We start from the raw sequence: 14,666 nt of genomic DNA, 5'->3' as shown, positions 1-14,666 counted from the left end.
TGTTAGTCTGCAGGATTTGTTGTGTGTTCCTGAAACAGTTTAGTAGAAATTCTGCACATAACACAAGGGTTAGTCTCCCGCTGATATTTTTCCACTTTTGTCTGGGAAACGGCTCAGGGATGGAGCTTAGGAAAGAGACAAGGCTTAAAGGGATATTCCCATCTCAGCCAAAAATGGTTAAGACGAGGCTTGTTGTGACAACAGCTGAACATGGCTGTGCAAAGCTGCTTCTGGATGTAAATAAGACGTATTCTCACAAATATAACTATACTCATAATTGGAGACTATTCAAAGTTAAACAATTTTGCAAATCTAAATATTTATATTTAAATAAATTTTGCAGAATTTTAAAAATTTACTTTAATCATTTTTTGTCTTGATGGGTCGTAAATGGGTGAGAGCATGAATGCTACAACTTTCTATGGGCTGAACCCAATGAAGATTTCCTTATTGTACTTGGGTTATCTTACAGTGCAAGCACAATCTCTGCTGGTTTCTGTGTTAGGATATGTTCACACAATGGAAAATGTAGAGGAATTTCCTTGCGGCATACTGCTCCTGATTAAGCCCGGATGAATGGACCTAATCAGGTAGGAATCTTGAGCCACAGACCCCGCAGTTGAATCCACAGCAAGATCAAGCGGGACACTTCTTTATTCCGCATCCTGCTGCGATTTCTGCTTTCCATTGAAATCAATAGGAGGCGGATTCCGGGAGGGATCTGCTCCGAAGTCGGGGATGGGGGGGGGGGGAAATCCGCAACAAATTTGTCCGTGGAAACAAAATCCTTGGTCAGTTTCTCAAAAGTCCAGACCAGAGGAAGTTCCTGCATTCATGGTCATGTCCATTAGAGAACACTTTCCCTTTAAGGAAACAGGGTAGCACAGCAAGCTACGCTGTTTCCATAACTCCTATTCAGCTCTATGGGAGTTATGCACACAACACGGAACAGATGGGTGCATCTTTTTGAGTAAAGAGGAGGAGGAAAGACAGTGTAATTTCCTTACATATTCTTAGTGATAATTGCGATATCAGAAAACAGGATGGAAGGAACTAAACCTAATACAGAGCAAGTGATCAGATATTTTCTGTGTTTAGTTGGTCTCAGGGGATTTATCTAGCTTTGACCGGATGGTATTGTATTTAAATAGAACCCAAGTAATATATATTTACCGGGTACTACACATGGATAGTCACAGACATGTGTTGTCATGACTAGTATGGCATTCCATCAGAGGCCCACACTACTAAAACTGGCATGCTGACAACACCAAGATGACTCATGAAGTAAAAACAATTTGCTTGGCATGCAATTGAAGAGGATGATGGGTCTGCACAATCTGCAATGGATACCACGTAACAAATGGCTGGTATTACAGGTTATACTACAGTCTCACCGGCAAAAAAAGCATTGGGTATGAAGAAGGTCTCTCCTCAGCTGGCAGAAGAACTATAAAAGTGAAAATATTTTTAGAACAAATCACTTGTCTTATCACTGGTCTCCTTTGGGTGCTAACATTCCACTAGAATTTCCAGGGACACTTCTGACTAGGGCACACACCAGACAGAATATTCATTTTGAAAGGAGTCTGTCACTGGGGGGAGGACTGGAGCACATTAAACCAGCAACACCGTTACATAGGTCTAGCTCATCTTTTGCCCTTTGCAAATGAGTTCCTCCATTGTAAGGATATTAATTTATTTTACAATATGCAAATGAGCAGTCTAGAGCACCAAGGGCGGCTCCATGGCTCCAAACTGCTGTTCTAATATGCTTGGGATGTCATGCCAGGCGATATTTCAGCTTAATTCCCTGGACCTGTCACTTAAAGAGGACCTTTCATGGTCCGGGGCACATGCAGTTCTATATACTGCTGGAAAGCCCTTCTGACTGTAAAGCGCTACAGTACCGGGACATTCAGAACCCTTGCAGATCAGCTGCTCCAAAGCAGAGCAAGTCCTATTAATGTCTACATGCCGGACTGTTCACTCCCCGCTCACACTGTACAGTGCGATAGGCGCTGCGGTGAAGGATGTTCTTGACAGATTGTCAGGATCGCCCTTCTGAATGTAAAGAGCTACAGTTCTCGGAGCACAGATCGGGAAAGCCGACAGTGCACTGAATTCAGCGCACTGTCAGCTTTCCAGCAGTATATAGAACTGCCTGTACTCAATCTGATGAAAGGTCCTCTTTAAAGGGATTCTACCATTAAAAACCTTTTTTCTGTGGCTAACACGTCGGAATAGCCTTTAGAAAGGCTATTAGTCTCCTATCTTTAGATGAGATCTCCGCCGCGCCGTTCCTTAGTAATAACGGTTTTTACTGGTATGTAAATTAGGTCTCTGGCAGTGATGGGGGCGGGCCCCAGCGCTGAAAATGCGATGAGGGCGTCCCCACCGCTGCCCGAGAACAGCGCAATTGCGCTGCGCAATTGCGAGCATGCGCAGTCGGCTCTACTAGTGTAAGAGCCGACAAAGGGACGCTGCTGAAGAAAGAAGGGGAGGATCCAGCAGAAGACAGAGGCGGCGCAGGATCCTGTTCTTGGGCAACCAGAGAACTAATTTACATACCGGTAAAAACCGGTATTACTAAGGAACGACGTGGCGGAGATCCCATCTAAAGGTAGGAGATGAATAGCCTTTCTAAAGGCTATTCCGACGTGTTAGCCACAGAAAAAAGGTTTTTATTGGTAGAATCCCTTTAAAGAAGGGAGAGGGGAAGAAGGGTCAAAGAGCTGTGTGGGGTGCAGCAGTTTGGAGCAATGCAGCCACTCTCGGTGCTCTAGATTCCTCATTTACATACTATGAAGGAAATTAATATCTCGACAAAGGTGAACACGGTAAATTCAGGTGAGCCAGACCTATGTAACCGTTACTGGTTTAAACAGTCTCACTCCGGTGACAGACTCCCTCTTAAAGGAATTTTCTGTACTGTGGAGTCTATATCATTGAGCCAATGGAAAGCATAGCAAAATTATTTATAACTAACTTACTGAATGTTACTTGGGGTACAAGGGAGAAGGATGGTATAGAGATCTCTATGTAACGACCATAAGCCTAGTGGCCAGAGAACATCATTTCACAAAGTCACATCAATGAACTATACACTTTACAGAATTCAAAATAAACCCAAAAATGTAGACGCCACCTCTATATACAAATCCTTGCCTTGTAGATTGTAAGCTCTAGTGGGCAGGGCCCTCGCTCTTTGTGTAAATTGATTTATTACTCTTTAATGTCTCATTTTGTCTGTACTTGAACCCTAGGATGTTAGGTGCTGCATAAATAAAAATGTAATAATAATAATTATTATTATTATAATATCCTGCAGTGCATAGAACTTCATTCAATCCTCTGCTTTTTTTGAGTGTATTACTCATGTCAGAGGTCTTAGGCTGAGTGTACACAGGGTTTTTTTGGTCCAGAAACTGGAGGTGGAGGCCACCTCACTTTCCGGATCAAAATACGGGTAGCCGTGGCTGGATGCTAGTGCAGTGCACCAGCATCCAGTCGCGCACTCCGCTCTAGATTAGGCCCAATGAATGGGCCTAGTCGGGAGTGTCTTCAGGCGGATTCGCGAGGTGAATCGGCCTGAAGAATGAGCATGTCTGGCTTGATTTCAATGGGAGCCATCTTTTTGGTGAGGATTTTGAGGCGGATACGGCCTCAAAATCCTGACGAAAATACCTCATATGAACTCTGCCTTACCCAGTGACTGACAAATATACATAGTCCATCAGAGAATAGGACCGCCCACTGGACTCTCAAGTCCAGAATGAATAAATGACAAGTTATACTGAATCTTTTCCCACAAAGCTATACTTCACCATGCTGTCCTTAGATTGGATTGTATCTTGAGTGTGGCAGGGTCCCTTTAACAGATGATCCTGCAATCTGCTCTGCAGATACCATGGCCAGCACCTCCATTATTCCTATACCCTATGAAGGTTAGCAGGGGAGGTTAAAGAACAAACATGTAGAATTGCAAAAAAAAAAAAAAAAAGTATAGCGAACAAGATAGAACAAGATAAGTGATCATCGCATAGGTTAACATTTACAAACCAAGGTCAGAAAGCCAAAAACACATCCAGGGAAAGAGTGCTAAGAATCTGGACCGTCCAGTATATCAGCTGCACTGAACTGCCATGAGCAGACTTAGGTAATAGTCATTGTCATATTTGTGGGACAAGCTGGTGGTCACAGCCTAGGGTCCAGGGTCTACGACTAAAGTACTGCAGAACTCACACAGTAGTCAACCCTCTTCAGCATTGCTCAGTTTCTGGCCCACACATTTCTGAAACTTGAAACCAGCAGACTTGAATGGAGTCTCATACATGTAATGCCCTTGGGATATTTGGCATGAGTGTGTGCCCTTCTTCTGTGGGTGGAGGATGCACCAAATGATAACAATCGTGTAACTATTTTAACCACTCCAGTTTATATACTGAAGAAAAGAAGTGAATATCCATTATGGCCGGCAATTCTGTGGCCCTATTATTTGTAAACATGATGGGGGGGGGCGATCTCTAGGGGGCTCAGACTACTATAATACTCAAAAATACTGTACGACTGAAATAAAGACCCTCAGCGCAGATAAATGAAAGGTCTAAACATACGCTGTAAGCTTTGTGCCATAACAGGATGGATCAGAGGCATGAAGGCAAGCTTTTCCTTTAGCGAAATCTTTTTGTTTTCCTCTGACAATATTAATTCCCCCCATTTGAAACAAGGATATGAATCTGTGAATAAAGTCACACTGGCAAATTTACAAAGCCCCTTTTATAACGTAAAAATAAGTCACAAGTTTGCAACTTTTTAAGCTCCAGGTGCAAGACGACAGGGCAAAGGTTGCATTTTTGGCCAGTCTTGACAAGGGTGTGCTATAGGCAGGGCTGTCAGCCCCACAAGGTTTACCATTAGTTACACCAGTTATCTGAGGGAAAGGATCAGTAGAATCTATGGCACACACTGGGATGTGCAGTCTCAACCTTTTTTGTTGTTTATTACATAGTGAGGGGTGGTTACCTCCATGGGCTGACTAGCACCCCCTTCTAATTGCAAAGGTTTATCCAACTGAAATAGTGTGTGTGTGTGTGTGTGTGTGTGTGTGTGTGTGTGTGTGTGTGTGTGTGTGTGTGTGTGTATATATATATATATATATATATATATATATATATTCATATTCATTCTCCACTTCTCCCATCTGCCTTAGGCTATTCTGAAATAGAGAGTGCTCTGGACCCTATTCACCCTGTAGACCTATTCCAGGTCCGAGAGGTAGTTTGCCCTGTGTTCACGCTGTCAACCTATTCAGGTCCAAGAGAGGTATGTCTGTTTAGTGAAGGTTCCCATCTAAATGAGGTCACCTTGTCGTGGCAGGTACAGGGCTTTATACTGTTTGATGAAATATGTATAACAAAGAACCTCTATATTATATAGCCTATTAGGTGTTTTTATTATGTTAGTATTGCCCTGTAGGGTTTTCATATGCCCTTGGGCTGTGTGCGGCGTGCCTTGCACTTTTGTATTTGTACATATATTACTTTGCAGTGAGCACCTGTTCACACTGGGGTGTGCAGTCTTAACCTTTTTTTGTTGTGTCTATGGCAGCTATAAGCGGGTGTAGATTCCAGTAATGACGCACAGACTGCCAGAGGATGCGATTCATTTGTAGTAAAGCCTGCGCCTTGTCAAAAAGTAGGCACTTTCTCCACCGCAAGACCAGCACGGACAATAGCCGTCTTGATAAATACTCCCATAGACAAACATATATTTCTGTAGTGTAGTGACTTCTGTGTGCCCTGTATTGTAGTTGTTGTCTACTATTGCACCAATGTATAAGTCAGGCTAGGTTCACATAAGCGTTCGAGTTTTTTCTCTCCGCCGGTTTCAGTATAAAACCAGCAGAAACTTGACTGGCCCCATTATAGACGGGTAACTGCTTTTTTAGCACATGGGCTCTCTGACGTTTTGGTCCCTGAAAAGCATTTAAGAGTTGGATAAAATTTCATTATACAAACAATAACATTTGTCTTAAACTGGACAACCCCTTTAAGTAAAAAATGATGCATAAGGTTCTGTAATATGCTAGAAACACTGCAAATCACTAACCCAATTCCCAGCATTTCTGGATTTTTGTCATAAGTATAACTACATTATTACATTTACAAAGTCAAAACATATATCCAGCTCACCCTATATCTTGAATATCCCCTGGAAAGTACGGAAACAAATGGAGACTCCAACCAGCTGATACCGATGAGGAAGGAACGGTGTACGTTCCGAAACGCGTAGCCACATGATGCTGTAATATCTTTAACCTACTCTGCATTATGATTATGTAATCGTTTTATGGAAGAAAATAAAAGTTACATTTTAAATTCCTTCACCTGGTCGATGCTGGATCTGTCTAACGTTATTACATTACTATGGTTTATGGAAAGTGAGCAGGTCTGTGGGAGCCATATCTCCAGTGGGTCACTGCTTCTGCTCCTGTCTGTCAGACATTTCTGCAGTTACAACAGTGTACGCGTGCTGATCTTTTTTTTTTCACGACATGAATGACGCAGCACACACGATCATATCAATCTTTCTTAAAGCATAAAGTGCTCCACTGCTTTCCACCCCTCACTTGCCCATAATTCACACTGTGCATGCATTTTACACATACTTACAATCTCTTCTAAAAAGGCTCCATTGTGATTTTTAGCTTTCCATTGCTTCCTTTATACTTTGCTATCAACCCCCATGATGCTTCTGCAAAGCATGACATGACCAGCTAAAGCCAGGACCATCTGGGCTGTCATTTCTCCCATTATAACTGAGTGACAGCAGCTGTCTTATCTTCAGCAATAGCCATGATAGGAGTTTATGCCCTCCCCAGTGGAAAACCTGTACTGTCCATGCAATTTTTATGCCATAGGAGATCTAGTGCCTGTAATGGACTCAGTAGAGAAAGCGTGTCACCGTTCTGATATATAGAGATATAAGCAGCAATACAAATAATAATAGAGAGACTGACACACGAAATCCCATAATACAGAACATATGGGTGGGGTGTGCTTCTAAACCAAGGCTGTGGAGTAGGTAGGCCAAACCGACAAGTCTGATTCCTCTATTTTTCCACAGCCCTAGCCCTTCATAAATGGCTGCCAGCCATGGTGAAGGAGTAAAGATCCTCTAATTCATGATTGATTCCTATGGTTGGAAGTAAACATGTACCAAACTACTGGTATTCAGCTATATAATCACACAATATTAATGGTATAATCTAAAATAATCACTTTCCTTTTAAGATGTAGCTGTAACTTTATTCAGACTTCGACTCCATCCAAACCTGGCCCTGACACCGACTCCGCAGCCCTGCTTTATAGGCGTTTTCCAGGCTAAAAATAACGATGACCTATCCTAAGGATAGATCATCAATATCAGATCAATCCGACACCTTTCATCCTCATCGATCAGCTGTTCTCCACAGATAACCCTTTAGTAACTGACCTTTTCTAGGCCTTAGAAACCAAATCATGTTTTGTGTTTTTTTGTAACGTACAAAAAAATGGCAATCATTTTTTTTTTTTTTTTTTTTAGACTCCGATGCCTCCAGGAGGGAGCGCCCTCCCTCCAAAACCCCTTAGATGCTGCGAACGCTATTGAAAGAGGTGTACGGCTGAGTGTCTGGGACACTCCATACTATTGACTTTCTACATCGGTTACAGCAGAATAAGGTTCATTAGACTGACACAGAAAGTCTATATGCCAGTCCATAATAGAGCAGGGAGAAGACAGCGCTGTTCTTTGTGTAATGGTCAGACCTGGTACTGCACTTATATGCAGTCCCACCACTACATAGAGAATAGAATTACCTGCTTTCCGCTCCATTCACCATTAGAACAGCTAATAGATGGGTATGCCGTGTATCAGACCTTACACATCTGATATTACAGACCTATCTTCAGCATAGGTCATCACTATTTATATAGCCAGGAAAACCACTCTAAGCAATGCTTATTTGATTATTTTAAGGCATTTTCCACCATTACCCTGTTTTGGTTGATTCCGGACAACCTCTATAGGTTTTATCTTTATTCCACAGCTTTCCATGAGACACAATAGAATCTGACATAATCCTAAACCGTTCTATAGCAAGTTATGCAAAAACCACCAAATGCAATTCCAACGAACTAATAAAATCACTTCTGTTCAGCCTATAAACACTTGCACTCATAAGGATACACAAGATCATCATAAATATATCAGCCAAAACTAAGTGACCCCTGACATTCAGTATTATTAGGCCAACACTAAAGCTACGAGCAGACAAACAACTGCTCCACATACTTGAGGCCAGTCACCATAGGGACAAAGGTTATGTCATTAAACATAAGCCTTGGGCTATCCTTACTCTTGGAAGACAATGCATGGTCAGTATGTCAAGGACTCATCTCAACCTCTGTTTATGACTGCAGGGGCAGGTTGTTTACTGGTCTGAACATGTCCACACAATGGACACATTGCCAACACATACATCAGAATCTATCCAGGCGCAGCCAGGGCTCTGGGATCCAGGAAACATAATACGGCTTATTAGCTCATACACAAGCCTATGGTATTGGTGAAACAAAAATTGCTCTTTTTTCCTTTTCCTCTATTTGCTGTTGAACAAGCTCAGCATACGTTTTTGTAAAGGAAGTGAAGCACCTAACAAGTTATGCAATACTAAGCACAGGGAGGATGGCAGGATATTATTGTAAACCATAGTACATGATACAGATGCATTTATCTATCAGCCACTATACTCCCTATTGGAGACCACAAGGAAGCCATTACTGCATGGAAACACAGCCTGTGCCTCTTGGGCCAATTTTAGCCTTCATTTCTTGCATTGATCAACACTGCAAAAACAATTGCCTGAAGGTACTGCACAGCCTGTTTTTTAATTAAAAGGAAGTTAGATAGGTTAAGTGTATTACAGAAATGTTCAAACACAACAAAAATAAAACAACAACACTTTCACTTTAAATACAACAGATTATGTTGAGGTATCGATATATGGGGTTGACCCTCACATCAAGTCAGAGTATACTATGACCTCCCTGGTACTGCTAATGCACAATAGTCACTGACAGATGGGGTGCCACAAAAAAGTAAATTAGTCCCAAACATTGTCATGCACCCAGCACTACATACCTTCTTATTTCCTAGTGAATTGCCGATATTATCTGATACAAGAAGTTCTATAGTGAAAGATAAGAACTGCCAGGACAATGAGCTGCCACCTGAAAGCAGACAGGTTCCTAAATACAAGAAATAAGACACCTTTGTACTATAGGGTCCCGGTCTCACTAATACAGGTGTGGGATACACCCAGTTTCCCAAACAGGTTGGTTTAAAAAAAAAAAAAAAGGCTGAATGCTAACCTGGTCCCTCCCCTCCCTCCACAGCTTCAACTGAACTCATGCCATAAGCCCCCATTCCCGCCCTTCAGTTCAGCAGGGCTAGCACACTAAGCCATTGTTTACTATTGCCCCATACACACAACCTTGTATTATTAAATGGCCATGAGTCCGAGGCAAAACTCGAGACAGGTCAAAAACCTGTTGGCTTTACAGCCTGGGCTCCTTGAATTAAATTAATGGTGGCACAGGGATATTTCATCCATGTGCCTGTCCGTGTCATATTACTATCCACCTGGTACATACACTACATCCGTGAGGCCAGGACAGAAGGCGCTAGCTATGGCCTGCATCACTGGATACTGGGGAAGCACAGTACTGTATGTATTTATGTTTTACTAAGAGCGGCATAGTGTGTGTCACTTACATTTCAGAGTTACTATGTAGGGTCAATGTTATTTTGCAAGGACATAGTATTTGGCACTTACTACTCAAGGGGACTTTGTGCAGCGCTAATATTTTCAAGGTGAAGCAAAGTTTGTAACACTATGTACAGTATGACACCTATTAAGACCAGATATATTCAAAGGTTACAGTGTGTGGCGCTATTATTTTCAGAGGGCACCATGTGTGGCGTTTTGAGGAGTTTGTCTCAATATAGTGAGTACGGATGTACAAAGGTAAGATGAAAATGTAAGAATATCTGCATGATGAATTCTGAAGACACAAGAAGTTACAGGAGAGGTCATCTGGGTAGTCTGGGCAAGATTGAGAAGAAAAAGTAAAGGGAATGAGTACAATGCGACAAGATGTCACCTGAGAGGCATTGGATGTCACCGCTTATTCTGGCTGCATTGGATCAGTACTGCATTCACCTGTATGGTCCGTAGCAAGATGTTGGCTGCTAATATATATGTATAATGCCACTGCTCAGGTCATACTAGGAGCTGTATTTTCACATGGAGCAAAATTAAGCTACAAATCCAAGTCATCCCTGCCATATGGATTGTACTAAAACAGATATAGATATATATAGATATATATAAAAATATTCTATATAATAGGTTTATTGCATATCAGTTTATAGATCCTACTGTGCACACTGAAGCCCCCAGCCCCGCACACAGCTTCAAGGGCTTCCTTTAAACACTTACCTCTCCCTGGTCCTTTCTGACACACACTAGTGGACTTCAGGCTGGTTCCAACCCAGAGTCAAATTCTTGGGAAGGACACCAGAGTCGCTCTGCCTTCTTCCACCTCCCCCATGTTTACTGCTAGTTACCTGTACAATTAGATCATTATAATAGTAATGCCAGCCCCCATAGTACAAACAAGGGAAAAGGCGGAGTGCCATGGGTCCTGATCACATGACAGAGTCAGAACCAATCCCAAAGAGAACCACAAAGAAATTGAACCCCTCTAATCTGGTCCTACAGGAGATATTTATCTGGAGATCACCAGCAGATCCTGCTTATTTTAGTAACATCTGCTGTTATCATTTTGGCCACAGATTTCACAGATTTTCGCTGGATAAATATATTATTTGTATAGTCAGCCAAGTACTAGTGAGAAATATGGCTCCAACCCAGCAATACTTGACACACACTAGACACAGTAAAACATTAATAGTGCCGGATACAATGACCCCATAATATCAGTACACTATAGTATCATGAACACAATGAATAAACTCCAGTAATAATTGTAGTAATAACAGATCACGTATAGACCCTGGGACAATACTTAGGCACTCATAGCAACACATATTTTAGGGAAGACTGACTTGGCATCACAGCAACAACACACAGAACCAAAACACGCGCCTCTACCTGGTGCCGTCACTCAGCACTACAGCCTCATGAACACATATGTCCCCCAACTCAGCACCACAGACCCAATGTGTGCATCCACCACCTCCAAGTGCCACTGCCCCAAAGCACCCCCACACATATGTCCCCCAACTCAGCACCACAGACCCAATGTGTGCATCCACCACCTCCAAGTGCCACTGCCCCAAGGCACCCCCACACATATGTCCCCCAACTCAGCACCAAAGACCCAATGTGTGCATCCTTGCATGGAACATCCTCCACCTCTAGGTACCACTGCCCCAAGGCACCCCCACACATCTGCTCCACATATGTTCCACCACCCCAACATACACTGTGTGCAACTGCAGCCTCTAGGCATGCATCCTACTAAGCACCACAGCAGTACACTAGGTGCGGCAGTCCCAACAGTCTGAATGCATACACCATGTTGCCACTATTTATCCAGACACACACACTTGGCACAACAGCTCATACAACTATAAATTGTGACTTACACTCCGCACCCCCACACATACTAAGTTAGTACTACACACAGAAAGCGTGACAGTCCTTACGCACACTCACAAAGTGTAATAGTCCTAGCATGCACGCACACTGTAGTGTGACAGTCCTAACGGGCGCACACACACTTAGCGTGACAGTCCTAACGCGCGTGTACAACTTAATGTGACAGTCTTAAAACACGTACTAAGTTAGCACTACACACAGAAAGTGTGACAGTCCTTACACACTCACAAAGTGTAAGTCCTAGCATGCATGCACACACACTAGTGTGACAGTCCTAATGTATGCATGTGCCCACATACATTTAGTGTGACAATCCTAACACGTGCGTGCGCACACACTTGGTATGACAGACCTAATACACGCGTGCGAACACTTAGTTTGATGGCCCTAACACACATTTGTGGACACACACACTTAGTGTAAAAGTCCTAACGCGTGTGTTCACACAGTGACAGTCCTAGCCCATGTACACACACTTAGTGGGATAGTCCTATCACATGTGCATGCACACACTTAGTGACAGTCCTAACGCATGTGCACACATTGTCACAGTTCTAGCGCGCGCACACAGTGTGACAGGAATTCCTAACGTGTACACACACAGAGTGTGACAGTCCTAACACAGGTATGTGCGCACACACACACAATTAGTGTGACAGTCCTAACACACAAACCCACCTAGTGGTACAGTGTACACACTTAGCACTTATTTTTGCACATACTAACTTAGCACTACACACACAATGTGACAAAACCTAACATACAGTGTAAAAACAGCCACCCCCCCTCCACACACAACCACTTAGTGTGACTGTCCTAGCATACATATACACAATTAGTATGGCAGTCCTAGCACACATATACATATTTAGTATGGCAGTCAGCACACATATACACACTTACTATGGCAGTCCTAGCACACACAACCACTTAGTGCTACAGCACTAACATACACACTTAGCACTTATTTTCACACATAGTAACTTAGCACTGCACACACAGTGTGGCAGTCCTAGCACACACATATACACACAGTGTGGCAGTCCTAGCACACACATATACACACAGTGTGGCAGTCCTAGCACACACATATACACACTTAGTGTGGCAGTCCTAGCACACACATATACACACTTAGTGTGGCAGTCCTAGCACACACATATACACACTTAGTGTGGCAGTCCTAGCACACACATACACACACTTAGTGTGGCAGTCCTAGCACACACATACACACACTTAGTGTGGCAGTCCTAGCACACACATACACACACTTAGTGTGGCAGTCCTAGCACACACTTATACACACTTAGTGTGGCAGTCCTAGCACACACATATACACACTTAGTGTGGCAGTCCTAGCACACACATATACACACTTAGTGTGGCAGTCCTAGCACACACATATACACACTTAGTGTGGCAGTCCTAGCACACACATATACACACTTAGTGTGGCAGTCCTAGCACACACATATACACACTTAGTGTGGCAGTCCTAGCACACACATATACACACTTAGTGTGGCAGTCCTAGCACACACATATACACACTTAGTGTGGCAGTCCTAGCACAGATACAGTCCACACTTAGTGTGGCAGTCCTAGCACACACAACCACTTAGTGCTACAGCACTAACACACACACTTAGCACATATTTTCGCACATAGTAAGTTAGCAGTGCACACACAATGTGACAGTCCTGGCACACACATACACACTTAGAATGGCAGTCCTAGCACACACACATACACACACTTAGTGTGGCAGTCCTAGCACACACATACACACTTAGTGTGGCAGTCCTAGCACACACAACCACTTAGTGCTACAGCACTAAGACACACACTTAGCACTTATTTTCGCACATAGTAAGTTAGCAGTGCACACACGATGTGACAGTCCTTCCACACACCGTGTAACAGCAGCCACCCCCCCTACACACACACAGTGACAGTCCCGCTCGGTGTGACAGCCGTGCAGCTCTCCAGTTGGAGACTCCTGCACACAACCTTCCTGCACACGAAGACTTCCCAGCCCACTCGAGTTGACAGAACCCACTCCCCAGCCCCGCAGCTCCATACCTCAGGGGGACTCAGCCGCAGCCTCTACCCCCAGGGAGATGTTTGGTCCCTGCTTCCCCAGGGGAGGAGAACGAGAGGTTGAATCTCCTTGTTTTTCCTCCTTCTCCGCCAGCTGCACATTTAATCCACGGGTTGTTGTTATGCCTGCATTAGCTCTGGTAGTATAAGTGATATATAGCCTGCTCAGCCTGTCCCAGCTTCTGCTGGAGATCTTCAGCCTGCTCAGCAGCGCCACCTGCCTGGGGTAACGCGCTATCCGTCACTCAGCACCACGCCCCCATCCGTCAGCCGTAGCCCCCGGCTGCGCACGCATTCTCCTCAGCGAGCTAGGCTCTGGCTCTAAGCGCTGCGCACACTTACTACTCGCAGTCTAGCAACACCTACTGTCATGCCCTCGGAGTAGTTGTGTTTACTACACAGAAATGTGTTGCTAGTAACAGGTGTCCGCTGCTCTGTAGCTTAGTGTAAGGGCTGCGGCCATTTTTGAGAAGTCAACACGTAATTATCCTAAAGGGAACTTGGCTCCAACAACATGGCTACTCCTGCAGACCCAAGCTCCGTGTAACACTTAGACCTCTGGCTTTAACAAAATGTTTACGTCAACTTGAAAACCTCTTCCCCTTTAAATCTCAGATGCGCATTTGTAAAACTTTATTGATAATTACATCCATAACAGTGAGCGACGCACCTTTTCAGCCTCGGTGATAGGAGCTGCTCTCACATCTTACAGTTTCGATTCGTTCTGTCTTTACGGTGAAGAGCAAAACTAGGTTTGGCAATTGTAAGCAAAGTGACGTCACGTGATGTGACTTAGCCAATCAGGCGTTGAGGCTTGCAGCTTTCCTTCAGC

General features: G+C 43.7%; 1 protein-coding gene across 1 annotated transcript in view; it reads right to left on the bottom strand.

The window, feature by feature from the left end:
• The window catches only part of LOC142209315 (signal transducer and activator of transcription 5B), a 122,073-nt gene extending 107,867 nt beyond the window's left edge, over positions 1-14,206 (bottom strand). The window contains exon 1 of the mRNA XM_075278275.1: positions 13,817-14,206. The gene's annotated coding sequence lies outside the window, so the exon portion shown is untranslated. The remainder of the gene's footprint in view (positions 1-13,816) is intronic.
• Between the last annotated feature and the right edge of the window lie 460 nt (positions 14,207-14,666).

Source organism: Leptodactylus fuscus, chromosome 6 (genome assembly GCF_031893055.1).
Source record: "Leptodactylus fuscus isolate aLepFus1 chromosome 6, aLepFus1.hap2, whole genome shotgun sequence".
Lineage (NCBI taxonomy): Eukaryota > Metazoa > Chordata > Amphibia > Anura > Leptodactylidae > Leptodactylus > Leptodactylus fuscus.
This window is presented reverse-complemented; position numbering and strand designations above follow the sequence as displayed.